The sequence below is a fragment of the Phasianus colchicus genome, chromosome 3 (genome assembly GCF_987193195.1).
Source record: "Phasianus colchicus chromosome 3, bPhaCol1.hap1.1, whole genome shotgun sequence".
NCBI classification, from domain to species: Eukaryota; Metazoa; Chordata; class Aves; order Galliformes; family Phasianidae; genus Phasianus; species Phasianus colchicus.
In genome coordinates, this window is record NC_143438.1 from 81,261,864 (window position 1) to 81,277,968 (window position 16,105).

Sequence of the window (16,105 nt, forward strand, 5' to 3'; positions counted from 1 at the left end):
TTTGTGTTCACAAGCACATATTTATAGAGAGAGACTTTTCCAGGTGGCACATGTTACTCATCGCATTTTCTTTTGCAAGTAAATCCCCAGCTATGGCACCAACCGGCACAAGGGCTATTTCCTGTCGCTCCACAAAGACCTCTGCGGAGGTCAGGGTCATGACGCAGGAGCTGTGCAGGCGGCAAATTGCATCAGAAACCAAGGAGGGGCCGAGCCGGGTGGTGAGGCAGGCTCACACGCCAACACCATTTGCTGTGATTCCCAAAGGAGCAGGCTTCCTCTTCACGCTCCCTGGCCTCCCTAACCCAAGATCGATACTACAATCAGCTCCTTTCTCTTCCTGCCGCTGCCCCCCTCTCTCCCAGTACCCCTAAACCGGCTGACTGTGTCTCCTGTACCCACTCTGCATTGCTGTGGGCTCCATTGCGATGGGTGCAGCATTCTCCTCTGGGGACTGAGACAACCGTGTGTCTCATGCCATCCATCTCAGGCTACAAACTAAGGTCAAGGCAGCAAGCGACACGCCACACAACAGAGCAACACAATGACAGGCGTCATTTACCAGAATTATTCAGCCCTTGAGACAGAAGTAGTGTCTGTGCATCCAGTTACCCAGAGAAAAATGCTATCCTCAGGCAGACAGAATGAAGTCACATACTTAGCCTTTGAGGTAAAGGAATTTTTCTTGTGAAGTGTCACCGGTAATAGATGAACAACAAAGCACTCCTCTGCTCTTTGATGATGATGCTATTTAACGCACTGGAAGTACTGCACCAAATATTGCCTTTTTGCTTGCTGTAGCAGTGAAGACTGACTGATATGCAGGCCTAAATATATTCTCCTCCAAAAAGGCATTAAAGAAACCGATGTCCATAAAAAAAAAAAAAAAAAAAAAAAAAAGAGGTCATAATTGCATACAACACAATTCTATGCATATCAAAACCTGAATTAATTTATCCAGGAACTTGCTTTACTTTCAGCACAAACCTTTGTCTTCTGAGCTGCCACAGCTCTGGAAACTCAGCAGAGTGGTGAGAGACACAAAGCCCTAAATCTGCAGCGGGCCCAAAGGACTGCCACACCTCTGAGCTGAGATTGTCTGCATCTATTGCTCCGGGCATCTCACACCAACCACAAAGTCGGGAAAAAATCAAAGGGCCAAAAAAAAAAAAAAAAAGGCTTATTTCTTAAGTCACTTAAAAAGTCAGACATTTAAGAGGAACCAAGTGACTAAAGAAACTGAAGTCCACTAGAGCGGCTGATAACATACATTGAAAAAAGCTCTCTGCCAAGTTTTCAAAGCTCAGCTTGGATGTAGTGAAAAAGCAGAATCAACTCAGGACAGATCTGAATTCCCAAGATGAATAAAGAACAAGAGAGATAAGGCCAAACCATGATGAAATCATAATTTATTTTGTTGAGGGCGGGAAGCCCAGACTTTTCCCACTGGCCTATTTCTAAAATAAATAGGAAAAATTAACTAACGGTCACAAGCTACAGAAAGTTTGACAAGCAAACGGATTTAGCCAAGGGTTCCAGACTCCAAATTCTAGCAGCTGGCACTGGCATCCTTCATCCCTTTCTGGCTTACCTTTTTCCAATTTTTCCATAGCTTTAAACATACAAAGAGAATCATATTTTAGGCTTAAGAGTTTTGGAGCTGAGGAGAACCCAGACCTCCTCTTCTTTCCCACATAATGTAACAGATAGGCTTAATCTAGTTTCCTCAGCAGGGCTCCCTGCCAAATTATTTAGTCATTTTTAGTCTGTTTGCTTTTGATACAATTATGTTTCTGTTTTGTCATAGCCTTATCTGATTCATTTTGCTATTTGTTCAACGTGTTACCGAATGGGGTTCACCATTCATGTGCCCACTCCCAAACCCCTACAACCATCACCTCCAGAATGCACCCCCATGCCTCCCCCATACTCACACACAAGAACGAGGACACATGTAGATAACTACCATATGGAAAAGCAAACATGACCAAAATCAGCTGTGAAAGAAGACAATGAGATGCTAAATTCTGAAGCAGTACATAAATAATAGTTTCAAGGCTTTTATTTGAGGAAAAGATCAGATCATCTAGCATTCTGTTTTGGCGAATTTGTGTCAAAATGACATTCCAATTTCAGCAGCATACATAAAACTGCACAATTATTTAGCACTGTACAGTTTTACATAACTCTTGAAGTTACTGACTCGATTCATTTTCCTTCCCGCCATAAGACAGATTAATCTGAAATGAATTAAGACAGGCAACCAGAAGTAATGTTACTATAGCCAGTAAACATTCTTTAAACTGCTCTATCACTAAGCTGCTTAAAATCCTCACTATCATCGTATGCTGCATCTGCTCAATAATTACTGCCTCTCAAACCAAGGATTAAGAGTCCACACTGAGTACAGCCACACAATGCACAAAGTGGAACAGGTAGCCGGCAATCCCAAATGCCGCATTTTCATTTAGTGCAGTACTTAATTCTTAACACACAGCATGTCAGCCGCACAGGCAGCCGTGCCCTCGCGCAGGCAGATGCTCTGAAGCCTCAGAATCACAATTCCCATCTCATTTTAAGAAGAAAAAAAAAAAAGACATTATATGCTCACTCTCGGCTACGGAAGTTTCCCACTGGAAACCAACCGCAGATTCCCTGGCACCAACAAAGGCTGTGCTTTGTTGCAAGAGGCAGAAATATTTCACTGAAGAAAGAAAAACTACATTAGCAAGGATAGGAGAGTGTATCGTAATTACAGTTTACCAAGGTTGACAGTGCATAGAGTGGGGTGGGGAAGGGAGGAACGATTCCTCTCACTAAAAAAAAAAAAAAGAATTAAAAAGGCTTTACATTTTGACACTAAGATAAGAAGCTCTTTGGGAAAATGTCTGTGAATTCCTGTTGGTCTGTGGTGCTGCCGTGGTTTAGTCCTCTATACCTAAAGGAAATGAAAGTGTTTAACAACAACCCCACAACTCCAAACAAGTCTAGAATAAAAGACAACCTCCACCCGCAAGCACTTGAAGTTTAGAAAAGGTCTCCAGATGCACTGAAAATGCGGCAACTGTGCGCTTACAGAGTTTGGATCAGTAGAAAGGAAATCAGTGCCACGCAGTGTGAAACTGGGTAGCTGAGGTCAGATTATGGCTGTATGCAAAACTGCACTGCAATAACTGCACTAACTAAAAAAAATAAATTCCCCAAGCAAAAATCATAGTGTTCAAAAGATGGGCATAGAGCACAGCATGGAATAAGAAGAAAGAGAAATTTGTTTAATAGGAATGTCTTCAGTTCTAAGTTTAAAATTAATTTCTCTAAACTTGCCAAAGAAATAATTTATCTCCAGGATCTTAATTCAGCGATGTCTCAGTCTACATAGTGAGAGACAGCAAAGAATCAAAGGAAGAATTAATTGGCAGCGCAGCAGTTCCCAGTCTTGATTTGGTTTGTCTCCTCCAACAGCATCTTGTACATACATGTTCTAATACCCGACACAGAAGGCACGTGAATTTTGCTTTCAATCTCCAAGAAGAATGCAAGAACACAAGAAAACAGCTGTCTTCCACCTGGGCACTTGTTTATACTCTGCTTATCAGATTGTTTGCCTTTAAAAGTTTTTTTAAAAAAATTAGTTACATAGAAATTTGAGTTACTGAAGAGAACTCAAAGACTATTGGGAATTTTTCCATCTCTTGTCAGATGAATCAGAATCAGAATCTCTAAGGTTGGAGAAGACCTCTAAGATAATCTAATCCAACCATCCACCTACCACCAATATTGCCCACTATGCATCCAAATACCATAAGATGCATTCCTTCAGAGGGAAACAGAGCTGTACTGTTAACCTCTTGCTCTCAGGATGTCCTGCAGCACATGGACCCTCTCCTCATAAAAAAGGAATGCAAATGTCACAGAATTAAAATTTCAGGTAGAACCAGAAATGTGTTTCAACTACAATTCTGGAAGAGATTCAAAAGAATCATGGAGAACGCAGCCCTACAAGCTGCTTTTTTCAAAGGCAACTTGTACAATTTAATATCAAGTAAAATTATGAATGGCTGGCACAGTTTTCCTGAATGGGTGTGCTTGACAGGACTTCAAATATGCTATTTAACAAATCAAAAGCAATGGACCATGCAAATGCTTCAAGAAAATAGGATCAATGAATGATATAAAGTTACTTAAACAGTGCTCAAAGTGAAAGAAAATTAGAGTCCGCAATGAGAATATTTAAGAAGAAGATAATTCTTTATGAAATAAGCCCTCCTTTACTGTTGCCCCTTCTCTCACATCAATAATTAATTTGGGATAAAGGACCAAACTCTGTAAGGACTCCCACGTTTTGTCACTACCCACTATAAAGAGTATCTATTACACAAAAGTCCAAAAACAGTTCAGCCCCCAAGCTTTTGATGAAGTCCTTTGGTACGTTTATCCCCTCACTTCTATTCTATGGTTTAAACCACTTCAGAAAGGACTGGCACGGAATTGGCACAGCACAAAGGAACCAAGCAGATTACCCAGCTGCTGCTCCCAGGCTGCCCGTGGCACGGCTCACCCAGTCCGAAGGGAAGCATCCACATCTGCAGCACGTGCAGACACAGCCCAACAGACCCGCAACTCGTTTGGTGGCCCTGCAGTCACCCTGAGGCCAGCACAGGCCCAGTGGCAGCCGGCTGGCCCCACGTGCCACGTCTCTCTCCATTCTGAAAACTAAGCTTGGCAGCATGCAGACGGCTAACCCAGTGATCTGCTGTATGTGCACAAGTCTGCTCTGTGTGGGCGCTCCTGCCGACTTGCCGTGCACGGTGCAGCAGCTGCGTGAATGGTGCTGCTCTGCTACCCCAGAGCATCCGCTGCTGGCTCTGCTCCTGCCACATCAGTTTTAGGGTGGAAGGAAGGGGAAGTTTCTCATCATCTGTGTTTCATTTCTGCGTCCAAAAATCCAGTAAGAAAATTTCACTGCATTATATGAGCAGGCAGGAAATATTAATCTGTTTTTTTTCCTCCAAACGTACAACCGCAAAGCTTTAGACAAAAGACAAGTAACTAATCCTCATCTAAAATAGCTTACTTTGTCTAAAATGTAACACATGCCCCCTGGCATCAACTACTTCAGATCTGGGGGGCTGAAGGTTACTTCAGGATTCAGTAACTAATGGAATAATTATATTACTGGAGGTTTAAGTAACAACATCTACATAGTTCAAATATCTTCCTGTAACTGCTTGGTGATAAACTACATTACACATCCTCCAGAAGGCAATATATTCCGAATGTTCAGACAATATTTATGAGTTTGTTTCAAAGGTTTCTGATTTTATTTAGGGTGTTCAAAGTGTGTAGGCATAGTCAAAGCAATACATTTAAAACCCCGCCATAAATCATTCACTGTGCAAAAGCAAACTTTCATTAAAAAGAAAGCCCTTAATTGGTGAGAACTTCCTGAATGTAAACTGTCACTCTGGATACCACCTCTCGAGCCTTTCTTGTAGCAGATGGCCATAAACTTGCGGCAGGGCGGGCACCTGGCTGCCCCAACCATCCGGCTCTGCCTGGACCCTTTTGGGGGACCCCAAATTCAGCATCTCTGTACCTGATCAAGAAAATCCAAGCTGAGTCACTATGTAACAACTGGCAGAGAAACCCAAGACTTCTTTTGCCATTATTCAGATTCTTCTCTGAGGCATGTTCTTCAGCTCATATATTTAACCTGGTGAAGTAAATAGGTACTTATTAAGCTTACGGGCAAAACAAGAGTTAACAGAGATTTCTATAAGGCACAAACTGACAGCACTCCAGAATGTGAAAACCAATTCCCACCACTTCCTTCCCTGCCACTACTTCTAAAGGCCACTTCACACCTGGATGAAACCATTCACATTTTAATTTACGTACTTTGATTTAACCGACTGAGGTTGATTTGCCATCAGGTTCCTGGCTGCTCCTTCTGAGGAGTCTTAAAGCACTGACATGCCCAGCAAGGCACCCAGCAAGGAGCCTTTCACATGCACAGATCCCCAGGCCAGCTCCAGGTGAGCTTTCCGGTTCGCCTGGAGGAATTTTGCAAGTGAGGGTCAAGACAGAGGTGCTGAAAATCACACAGAATGGCAGAATTCAAAACTTCTGAAAGCAGGGAAAAGTCTTCAGAAGAAAGACAGCTTAAATGTAACTGTAATTATCAATAAAGCCCTAGTATTATTTACAGGTGTTCTCAGCAGAAGGTGCCTCCTCCCTCCATGCTCAGCTCCCAGCAAAGAACATAACAGTCTCACCTAGAGGATTACAGCACTGACCAACCTTTCTGCACATCCCACCTCTTACGTCCTCTACATAGAGACCACTATGCTGTAGCCCATGTCCCAATTGTTTTAAGTATCAGAGAAATGGAGTGCTTCTCCAAAACAATGATAATTAATATCAGTTAAGAAGCAAACTCTGTAAGCATTAAAAAAAAAAAATGAATTTCATATACAAGAATCTAATTCATTTCTTTCGTAAGTACTAACTGGTTTGCTTACCCAGATTTTCCAGAAGTGAACATCACTCTTAAAAGCCGATCACTGACTTTTCTTGTGATCCCCTTTTCTCTTGTGCTAGCCAGAAATTTCATTATCTTTAGCCTCACTTTCTATCGTGTATTTGGGAGAAAGTATTCTTATCCGACTCTTCCCAGTGCTATCTATCTATCACTGTCACAGAGCCAGAGCCATCTGCCAGAGGGGCCATGATGGGCAAAAACACCTTCCAGGGCCAATGTCACTACTATGAACATGGAGGGAAACTTGTAACTTCCCAAATGACCACAGTCCATAACATGATGTTTGCCAGCCTAGAATACTTGGATATTTTAATATATATTGCAATTTATGTAACGCAAGATTGAATTAATATGGAATGTGAGAAGAATGGAGAAGTCTGAGAGGATTAACAGCTGTAGACTGAACACCATCATGGTGCTCAGTGGAGGGAGGCCAATTGCTGAAGGCAGCGGTGCCAGTCCCCAGGGAGCTACAGTGCTCACCAAACAGATTCCAGTGTTCCACACAGACATTTGGTAATGTTTGCTCAAGAGAGAAACCCAGGCTTGAGCAGGAAAAGATCTCAGATGTGTCGCTGCTGCACAGGAAAACCCAGTCAGGTGAAAAGATTTAGGTCACCCGCAGAGCAGGACTAGGAAAATTCATGCTGACTGTCTGCCCTGCAGGTGACCTGCTGGAAAAAGACCTCAAATCTACTCGCCAGCCAGCTGAAGGAAACTGGAGATTATGAACCCACTGGAAATCATGGCTTCGGAGATTAATGCGTGCACAGATGTACGCATGCACACAGGCACCAGCGCATGAGAAAGGTGCTGCTGGATGCATTGCAGTAGGTGGGAATGCACCGAGCAAGCAGGCCTCCTGGGTGCGGCTCACACCATAAAGCTCTCAGCTACCCAGTGTGGCACGTACCAGCAATCCAGTTGGCAGCTCGGTGGTGGTGGCAGCGCACTGTGAGATGGCCACAGGTCACCCACTGCCCTGGCTTGCAGAACCAAGCAGCCTGCATGCATAGGCACGGCCTCCTGCCTCCGTGCTGGGGTGGAGAGGAAGCGTATGCAGAAAGCTGACACCATGTGTCATCCAGGAATTCGCTTGATAGCAGCCCTGTGATCAATCGCCCAGGGGAGTGGGCTTTTGGGGAATTATCAAGGAATGCGGAGGCAACCAGAAAGCTCCCTCTGAAGTCTCAGGGCAGTGAGTGACCTGCCTAAATGCCAAGGTGACAGATGCCTGTGTCCAGGCGCCCGGCCACTCCTGCCAGGGCACAACAGGCAGGCTTTCATGAAGTGCACGGGATACATTTCAGTGGGTGCATACCAGTACTGCAGAGCTGTCAGATAGCTCTGTCAGTGCAGCCAAGCCTTTACACAGAAAAATGAGAACGTCTCTTTAACATTTATTTCAAGTTCCTGCAAAACCAATTTTGATGATGAAATCACCTACAGGGACTGTTTCCTTCCTTTGCTAAAATAACATCTGCAGTCAGGTGTATCAAAAGCAAACCTCAGTTACTGGGTTTTAGAAAGCCTTTGTTTGTTCATTGGTGTTTGTTCTACATGCTTTAGAATACTTCCCCTCCCTCTCACTTTTACACTATGCGTCCTGCAATGTGGTAACTACCACTGGGTTGAATTTTCAGAAGGAGCTGGCTCTGCCATAAATTCATCCCTGCTTACACCATACTTTCAAGGCTTTGATCAGCAGCCATCTAGGAATTAGCAACTATGGGTAGTTTTTAGAATGAATATTCACTTTCAATTTTTATTGTGAATACTCAGTGTCTTAAAAATATTTTGGTGCCCTTCTCCACACTGTGTGACTCCTCGACTGATTTCCACAGGTGCCAATCTCCCATTGAAAACATACAGTGCTCTTCTGCTGAATATAAAGGGAAGCCAGACCTTGCAGAAAGGGAGAAGTTGTGGAGGTAGTGGAGAGACCGGCAGAAGTATTTTTGCTCAGTCACAGCATGTTTTGATGGGTCTCACAATCACAGCCTTCCTGCAAACCAATGGTGTATTTACACACTGACCTTTGGATGGCCACAGGGGTTGGCCTGGAACACCACACAGCCCCTGATATACTGAGATGCGATGCTCTGAAGAGACAAGAAAATGAGTTTTCTAGTTATTTATGTAAGCAATTCAGAAAGCACATTACTGGTTTCTCATCTCAGAGAGATTTTATTTTTTTGTGCAGACTTTCCAAGGACAAAGATTTCAATTCCAAAACTACACCCAGGAAAAGAAAAGCAAAAAAACATAAAAATCCCATAAAGCTATTTCAGCAACAAGAATCACTGCACCAGTTGCTCATGTAGTAACTTCCTGGCATCCCTGGCATAAACAAGGGCCGAGGTCAACCATGTTACCAGTGGTTGTGTTTACTGTTTGCCTCACATCTGCAGAGCTCCTGATGGACACTGCAGTGCCCGTGCCACATGGCATCCTCCCGCCAGCACTGCAGCCACTGCCTCCAGAAGATAAAATGCTCCTGCTGCTACACTGAGGCAATAATGAGACACAGGAAGAGTGGACTCACATTTCCTTCAGGCAAATTAAAGGTAAGTTCACAGAAAGGTTTGAAATAGAAGGGGCACCAGGCAGCATTTCCCTCAGTAGCAGCAGCTCCAGCTGAGCCCTGCCTTCCCAGGCATGTCTTGGACCCAGCTGTCTGCAGAACCCCAGCTTTTTGCCTTCCTTGTGAGGAGGAGAACTTTCCCTTTTTCCTTCCTCTTTTTTGTAAAAATCCCCTAGCATTTTGGGCCCTCGATTTACAGCAGTTTGGTCCCATGCCTTTAATTCGAAACCTTTACTGTCTCCTTGCAGCAGCCTTCCCCATCTCCCTGCTATTACTTCCCCAGCCCCCAGGCAAACATGGCTGTGCTTCCAAGCCCCCATAAACAGAAACAAGGAGAGTTAATTGTTTGTGCTGCTCACTGCTCCTTCAGCCAGCACAGCCCTCAGACATGCCTCCCACCCCGCACCAGCACATGAGTCTCTGTCTCCTCTGAGAACAAGGCTGGGAAGCTCCTTTGCATTTTCCCTTCATTTTCAGTTTCCTGCACTATAATTAACGCCAGCTATGGCAGATAGATAAGTGACAGGGGGGAGAAAGTGTCAGCAAGGAGCCGGCCTCGCGCCCATAACAGCGGGGTCCTTCCTAGAGCCGCATTGCTTGGGGCAGAGGTTGGCCATTATAACCATATGAGCCACAAAACCCAAAATCACTGAATTGTAAACGTGAAGATTTATGAAAGGCACCACAAACAACTCCACCTTTGCGGTGACAGCGAGGACGTACTCCATCCGTCTCCTCCGCTAACGGCCTGCGCAGCACGGCAGTGAGCTGCACGCTGCCATCGAATGGAGGCCGAGGGTGTATGAAAACGTTGGGTGTGGGCATTTCTCTAGAAAATCCAAGTTATAAAGCAACAGAGAAAATCTCAGTGTCGCACTTTTAGCAGCAGTGTCTTACTACCAAATAGTCCCATTAAACACAACTGGAGAATTCCAGCACCCAGGTATTACTGCGCCTGAGTAAAGAACAGCACAATTGTTCCCTGAAAAACAGACAAAACGTGCACGTGAGGGAGCGTTAAGTAAAGCAAACTGAGAGGTCTGCAAAGATTACTAGACAGGGTAAATGTACCGGGTATTGAAAAGACAATTGGGGAGGAAAAAAAAAAGAGTGTCTGTACAGAAAAAAATGAGAGGCAGTACAGACTTCGCCCTTCTCAATATTTCTAAGGAATACCACTGCAAAGTTTTGACAATTATGAAGCACGTTAGCTAATCACGGAAATTCATCAAGTGTGTCATAAGTGACAAGGAAAGAGTACTTGACTGCTAAAATTGGATGAGCCACAAAACCTCCTGACAATCACTTACATAAATCACAGGAACATATCCATCATTTGACACAGAAGGTGTTTCCAGAGAGTAATATTTTCATGCCAAGAACAAGAAAGTTTGTATACCTCATTTGGAATCACAGCATATTTTGATCATTACCATATCAAAGCATTTTAATGAAAAAAATTGGTTACGCTTTTGTGGTTTAAAACTAAAATATGTGCAAATGAAGCAGAGGAATTTCATGTCCACACCAAGGCAGCATGAGCAGGTCAGAGCTGCGTGCCAGCAACTCAAGGCTGTCACTTCCATATAAATAGTGAGGAATGACAGCAAACACACGTGCACATTTTAGGCAGTGACACTTCAATCCAGTAAGTAGCACCACATTACAAATGTTAATCCTAAATAGTTTTTTATGTTACTGGAACAAAAGAAATGTGGCAGAAGGTTTATTGCATTTTGTTTCAAGGACTGTACATGTGATATTACAACGTTTGAAAAGTTAAGCACACTTCAGTGAAAGCAGCTGTAGTTCTTTGCTTTCAAGCATTAGCTTCTGGTTTTGCATCCATAACTGGAAATGTCCTAGTTTATTTTGCTGGCCATTTTTAAACTTGTATGTCCCCGAGCTTCCCCCAATATTATTCCAGATACAAATTTATAACATCATTAATAAGAAATTTCGCTTCTTCCTAGTACAAATTAAAAACAAAAACAAAAAAAACAAAAACCAACCAAACAAAAAAAAACCCACAACAAAGAAACAACTTGCAACTTTTCTTCCAAAAATGAAGCTCTGGCTAACCTGTACATCCTTTGGTGCTGATTGCAGCCAGAACAAGAACTGCTCTCCAGACACTGGGCTGCACCCAACCAGAGGGGACACTCTGTGTATCACTCCCATTAGAGCAACTGCCTTCCTCTTCCATAAATCTCCAAGCATGGAGAAAGGAGCAGCACATGGACTAACATGGGTTAGCAGCTGACCAGCTCCAGAAACTGATACTCACACAAGGCATGGGCTTCCCTTCAGAAGGGGGTGGCAGAGGAGATGCAGAAGGTTGTTGTAAGTATAAGGTAACAGGAAGATGCGAAGAGCAGCAATAAAACACATACCTCTTGACACATTATCCCAAGAAGGAATAACCTGCCATTCACAGCTTCTTTCCTTGCTTCTGCAAATAATTTTTTGCCTTATTCAGACTCTCATAGTAGCTCTCAATCTCATACCCTGGAACTTTACGTAAGATTATGCTTTGTCAACATCCCATGGACTTTGAAGATATCAATGACAGCTTTAAAAATAGCACACTTATTCTGTTCTCTGCCACTCTTGAAATGCTGTCAAGAGATATATTGATAATTAAATCTCTCAGTACATGAAAAGACATCCCTCAGCCAGGTACAATGCATATACTCCAGCAGTACAATTAGTCTGAGATGACATCCTAGATTTGCTAGCTTACAAGGTCAGAAGAGAAAAGATGGGAAGTAACACCTACTCAGCTGCTACCGTTACTGGTTTACATCTGTGAATGTGTTTGCTGTGTATCTTTATTTAAATCTTGAACTTGTGTTACTGGTAGAAGGAGATAACAATTAGATTTTATACATTCATAAATAAAATACAGAACGTTTAAAAACAGATTAATAGAACTCTATTTCACACGCCCAGCAAGACTAGCAATTGTGCAGCAGTTCTTAATGTCTTTGTGTAAAAATTTCTGCATAGTTCCTACCTGCTTGACAATGAAATAAAAAGTAGGTTGTCCCAGTAAAAGTAAGGTGTCTGCATGTAATATCATGTGCAAGTTACCTTGGTTACCAGAATCACAGGCAGGTAGATAGTTTAAAAACAACTTATCTTCAATGATTTTAAAACAGTTTGCCATAAAAAGTGCTCAGCTCTATTACCAGCTGCATACCTGTGTGTAAGCTTGCAGCAACACTGTAAGCAGCTGCAGGTCTCCAACAGCAGCAGCACTGGCTATGGCCACACAAAGGAAACAAAGAAGTCACTGATATTTATACATGACTCAGTTTATGTGATGATATTTCACAGAAGTGGATGAATCTGAAATCCCAGTTCTTTGGATGACCTGCAGAGAACGCAATATAGCAGAGCTCAGTAATTTTGCTGTTTACCTCTCCACAGAGAGAGAATTACATTTCCCTGTGCATGCTGTGATTTGTAGTGTTCTGTTTTGTTTGCGCTCATGGATTCCTATTAAGACCATTAAATCATATAGCCACTGATGGACCTCAATTAGCACTGAAAACACACAGGAAAAGCTTTGTTAAAAATGAAGTTAGCTGACAAAAGACATCCTTGAATCCAAGTTTTCTCATACAACAAAACAAATAACCTGATGAAACAAAATACAATGGGAAACTAGGACCAACCTTAACTATGGGGAAACACCCCAGCAGTTCATAATGAGCACAGGACAGTCATTTCTCCAGAAGCTCAGAACAAGGCATTGTCCATCCGCTCCATCAGTTCTTTGTTACCAATTCCATGATTGCAAGCATATTAAACACAATTAACAGTTTTTAGGAACAAGTATCTGGCCTTTCCTAGGAAACGTAACGAATTCTTTGGAGAGAACTCGGAACCTCTTACTGAATTTCCTTTCATTGCACAAGTAGTCCAGGCTCCTTCCTTACCACTCCCAGCCCCAGAGGATGGATTTTGTCACGTTCACTTTACTCGGGGTTGAACTCCCAGGAAGAGGCTCAATGGACAGCCTAGAAGAAACCTCTGTTCCAGAAATTCACTTGAAACAAGGATACAACACATAGTTTGAGTATAAATCCAGATCAATCAAGTTCTAAGAGGTGACAAGAGCCTTAAACTTGAATCAATTTTGGCATTTGGTGGCACTGTCATAAAAAAAAAACAAAACACAGCAACTACAGAACAAAAAATTCAATATGCATTTCTGTTTAGTAGTAAATTTGTAATTTACTGCTATTACTGCAAAAATTTGTGATTTGCTTTTAATGTATTCATATATTACATTTAAATCTATCTTAAACCTTTAACAGAAGAATTAGGGTTAAATTAATGGTGATGAAAACAAGTTAAGAGGTACATTACCTATTTCAGCCCCAAACCACCTTCACCGGTGTCTTTACATTCTATAAAACAAGACAACTTCTCTTCCAGCTCCTCCAAACAGATTATCTCATAACAAACTTCTGGCTGGGAACAACAATTGACAAATTTTTCACAAAATGACAAACCAAACCTTTTTTCTTTAAAAAGACAAAAACAATGTAGTCAGATTTATCAGTGTATGTGAAGGAGAGCACCAAAAGATGAATAGCTCCTTTTTACCCATTTTGTTTCTCACAAACAGCTGAAAATCAATTCAGTTTAAAAAAGCTTGCATCGGTTGGCTTAGTCTAAACCCATGTAATATGTTTTTAATTAGTGTAAAAGAAATTCTCCATGTATCTTTAAGAATGAATGGATTCAAAGTAAAATAAATTAATGCAGTGAACGCACAAAAGGAACTTATAAAACTTTACACTGACAGCAAAGTACCAGTGCTAAAAACCCCAGCCACAGGGCACAGCATTTTCCCTCTTGTGCAGCTCTGGAGGAAACGGCAACTTAATGTTCTAAGCAATGCATCCCAACTCAGACAATGCTGCTCCTTTGCAGAGATTATGGGAAATTAGTAACACAGCCAAGGACCGTATAGTATGAACGTCCTAAATGCTGAGCTGCTTTCTGAAGAGCCAGCAGTGGGAGGAAGGAGCCTTAATGCCAGGGAATTAAATTTGCCTGTCATACGAATGCCATAGTTTTTGTCTTAGATGGAAGGATACAAAAAGGAGAGAGGGAATGTTGCCAGACTATGGCCCCCCAGCTTAGAAAGAGGCCTAGCTAATGACTGTCATTCTTCTTTTTGCATTGAGACTGATGAAACCACGGCCTATTTAGACCTTGAGGGGCAAAAAAAAACAACACTGCAGAACAACAAGGTACACTCTTAATGCAAGCAGTGGCAGACGTTGGTGATCCAGCAATAATTAGCAGCAAGGAGTTATGAAGAAGAAAAAATATAGATATATTTGTGCTCAAGTCAGCACAGAGAACTTCTCCCTTTTCCCACATATTCTAACACAAAAGGAGAAGCAAAACAATCAGTATTTAAATTGCAGTCATCTCCTATCAATTAAATAGCCAGTCTCTCTCTGACTGAAAGCAATCATCTATATTCCACTCATAAGTGGCTGCAAATTTGTATTTTAATTTCAGTCTTCTACAGCTGACCTGTGGTATTTATTAGACTTAACACAGGCGTTTAAGAAGTAACCAGGATGCATCATTTCACCATGTGAAGATACCATCAGGAAAGAGCAATACTTAAGTCAGAACTGCCATACCTTCTTTTGTAAGTATGCAAATCTCTGTTCAGTTGGAATAAACCAGCTGATCTAATTAGCACACCACAAACCACAGCACGTATGAGGCAGAAGACTCCCTGGTGCATTTGCCTCTCTACTGGTGACTAGGACCATCCTAAGATTATTTCTTAAAAAATGTTCCAGAGAGGTCATGGTTTGACTCAATATCTAGAACTCTAAGTCTTCCCTTTCTGAGTATTTTAACAATATTACACAAACAGTATGAAAAAGAGTACTGAAGTTAACTTCTTGAAGAAGCAAGAAGTTAACTTCTTCGGCAAAACAATACCATTGACAGGCATGCCCTCATGACTTCCTCCTACAACTTTCCACTGATTTAGTGCATCCATGTTAGCAGGTAGATAGAAGATAAAGATTTATTTGCTCATAAACACCTCTCAAGTCAGCAGCAGACAGCTGCCCTCAGTCTCAGGGAGAAGACTGTATTCTGACTGGCATACTGAATGTTTTTATCAATACAGATTGGACATATTGATGCGTGCTGTTTCACATCTCCCAGCAGTACCTCTTCCCCACCCCATGGGGCTTGACATGAAATCTGACTTCTCCTCAGGAGAAAATGAAGTTCACACACACTCACATATGTACACGTGTCTTTGATCCATAGAAACTCAAGACACAATGAGCAATTTCCCATCCATTATTTTTACCCTAACATTTGACAACTGCAGAAGAGAACCTGACTGTTAAAGTAAGATGACTACTGAACAAATGACACCCCAGCCAGGCATGTGCCCAGACTCTTCTTCTTTCAGAGTGGAAGAGAAAGAGATCTGGATTTAAATTTTGCAATTTGGAGCTCACTCCAGGCCACCTCTTCCATCTTCTTCCACCAGCTGTAGCTTTCAGTTGAGGCAGGCTACAGCTAACCAAGTCATACAGTTTAGCAGATCCAATAAAATCATCCAGATGGGAAAGATCTTTCCTCAAATGGCTTGTTATCTTAATTAGATAATAGTTTTTAAAGTTCGTTAGTTCAGGCTGCTAGGAGGCAGACACATACATATGACTCATTGGAATGACTCTGGGCAAAGTTCAACCACTCTCCTTGCACCTGCATCTGATTTAGCATGATTGTCTCTTGTTCTTTCGCCACTTGCCACATCAGCTCCTTAAGGTTATGCAATTTACTAAAGTGGGGCAAAACTCTACCTTCCATTTCTCTCCATTACATTAACTTTGGAAAAGGTCTCCTTTGCCTTCTCTAGAACACGTCCTTTCTTTCAGCCACCTTGCTATTCACGCCAAATAAAAGAGGCTACA

General features: G+C 42.2%; 1 protein-coding gene and 1 long non-coding RNA gene across 8 annotated transcripts in view; both read right to left on the reverse strand.

Moving 5' to 3' along the window:
• Positions 1-16,105, reverse strand: part of EXT1 (exostosin glycosyltransferase 1) — a 161,647-nt gene that overhangs the window by 106,775 nt on the left and 38,767 nt on the right. The gene's annotated exons all lie outside the window — the stretch shown is intronic.
• LOC149918702 (uncharacterized) overlaps positions 5,721-16,105 on the reverse strand; it is a 47,943-nt gene continuing 37,558 nt past the window's right edge. For 2 of the 7 annotated variants that reach the window (XR_016465289.1, XR_016465288.1), the window contains 2 exons: positions 12,806-13,607; positions 5,721-12,501 (listed from right to left, as the gene is read on the reverse strand). This is a non-coding gene — a long non-coding RNA (uncharacterized LOC149918702). The remainder of the gene's footprint in view (positions 12,502-12,805; positions 13,608-16,105) is intronic. The other 5 variants (XR_016465292.1, XR_016465291.1, XR_016465293.1 and 2 more) reach the window with 5 other exon arrangements.